Raw genomic sequence first — 2,396 nt, forward strand, 5'->3', positions numbered from 1 at the left:
GAATTCTTCTTCTTTTTTTGGTCCCTGTTATGTACATGTATTTTTTTTGTTAGTTAGATTTACTGCTGTGTTACAATATCACATGCTGTGAAAACTGTAATTATAGAAATGCAGCAGAGATTTACTTGTATCCATGTTTTTCCTGTAACAAAAATGTATGTACATTCTGAGACATGAAAGATGTAAAAAGAGGATTGGTGCCTAAATGTTGGTGTTCTTCCTAGGTGCAATGATTGTTGTTATCTCCCTTCTGTTAAAATGCTGTCCATTAGCTTACTAAATTATTACTATCATACAAAAAAGTTTTCATTATTAAACTTTGAAACTTTTCTGTTTCATTAATATGTACATACATATATTCAGTGTTCAGTATATGATGCCAAATTATTTGTCTTCCCTTTGATGAAGGGAGATGTACCGTCTAACATAGAATTCTTCTCGTTCTTCTCAAACTGTGGTGTCCAGACCATAACATCGTGACTTGTATTTACCTCTAAAATTATTGTAAAATATATGTAACTGTTTTTAATCTCATTTTAGGGGCATTTTGACAATCTTAATCTAGAGTCATTTTTATTAAAATTAGAAGGTGGCAATTTTAGGTCTCTTGGCTTTGATATATTGCAAGTGAACACACATACTACTCTTTATTTTATGTCAAGTAATATATTTGCACATATGTCAAATACAGTTCTATGTGAAAAATTCTGAGGCTGTTTAAAGCCCAAAACAATCTGATAATACTGATTGAGGTGTATGCAGTCATGTACATTGCTTAAAATATTGCCATTTCAATATTAAATGTTAAATGTTCATTGTTAAAATTACCTTACCTGGAAGAGTCCAATAAGTAAAGAATAGAAAACTCACTGCTGTAGGCCTACATGAGACTGCTTTATTATTGGACCTCTACAGGTTTAACCAAGAGAATTTCTCGAATTATGACCAAGAGAACAGAAGAATGAGGTCACTGCAATGTTTAAAAGTATGTTATTGAATGTTGGCTTTGTCTTTTTGTTATACACTCTGATGCTTTGATAATTAACCTCAGTGGATGTTGAATGTCAAGTGTTTGTATAGGGAAGCTGAGAATACACACAGAACCTTTTATAACATTTTGTCAGGTGAAAGAAGAATGAAATGTATTTCTGTGCATGGCTTGTACATTCCTTGTCTGTAAACACTATTTACACAAGTATTCTTATGTATTATTATAATTAAACAGATATAATCAATTATTTACATAATTATATATTGATAATTATTGTTTTAATTAAACAGAGATAAACCCTTGTGTGTTTTTATTTGTATTTATGATATTGTTTTGTACAATATTTTGTACAGTATATTCTGTACATTTACTTCTTTTAATGTTACTTCTTTTAATGATTCAAAATTTAACCCAATCTCTGATCAGGGTTACAACAAAGAATTAGCACTTTGACCATTTCTGTATTATAAAAGATATAATAGTTATTACTCCTCAGTTATTGGCTTACAAAGGATTTTATCCCACAAGATATTAAACCAAGGTGTCTATAAGGGGACTACTAGTTGGAAAAAAATTATTTGTAAGGGCACATCTAATTGGTGAAATATTGTTTGTAAGGGACCTCTAACTGGTAAAGTATTGGTTGAAGGGGCACCTTTAGCTAGTGTTTGTAAGGGCATCACTTGTTGGTAGTGTTTGTAAGGGTATCACTTGTTGGTAGTGTTTGTAAGGGCACTTGTTGGTTGTATGTAAGGGCACCACTAGTTGGTAGCGATTGTAAGGGCACCACTAGTTGGTAGTAAGGACACCACTTGTCGGTAGTGTTGTAAGGGCACCACTCTAGTTGGTAAAGTTTTGTTTTGAAGGGCATCATTTTTGTAGTATTTGTAAGGACACCACTTGGTGGTGTTTGTAAGGGCACCACTAGTTGGTAAAGTTTTGTTTTGAAGGGCATCATAATTGTAGTATTTATAAGGACACCACTTGTTGGTAGTTTTTGTAAGGGCACCACTTGTTGGTAGTGTTTGTAAGGGCACCACGAGTTGGTTGTGTTTGTAAGGACACCACTTGTTGATAGTAAGGGCACCACTAGTTGGTAGTATTTTTAAGGGCACCACTTGTTGGTAGTGTTAGTAAGGGCACCACTAGTTGGTAGTAAGAGCACCACTTGTTGGTAGTGTTTTTAAGGGCACCACTTGTTGGTAATGTTTGTAAGGGCACCACTAGTTGTTGAGGTATTGTGAGGTCCAAATTGTGAAGACTACTGTTTTTTTTTTTATTTCAGGGGCATTACAACATGTTCAAGAGAATGAAATATAAAAATAATCTTACTTTTTTCTGAAGTAGTACATGTTGTCTATAGTCCAAATATATCACTTCAAACAACAAACAAAATGCAGCACTG

This window comes from Saccostrea echinata, unplaced genomic scaffold (genome assembly GCF_033153115.1).
Source record: "Saccostrea echinata isolate AGI-Se365-2 ecotype Australia unplaced genomic scaffold, CSIRO_AGI_Sech_v1 ptg000053l, whole genome shotgun sequence".
In the NCBI taxonomy this organism is placed as follows: domain Eukaryota; kingdom Metazoa; phylum Mollusca; class Bivalvia; order Ostreida; family Ostreidae; genus Saccostrea; species Saccostrea echinata.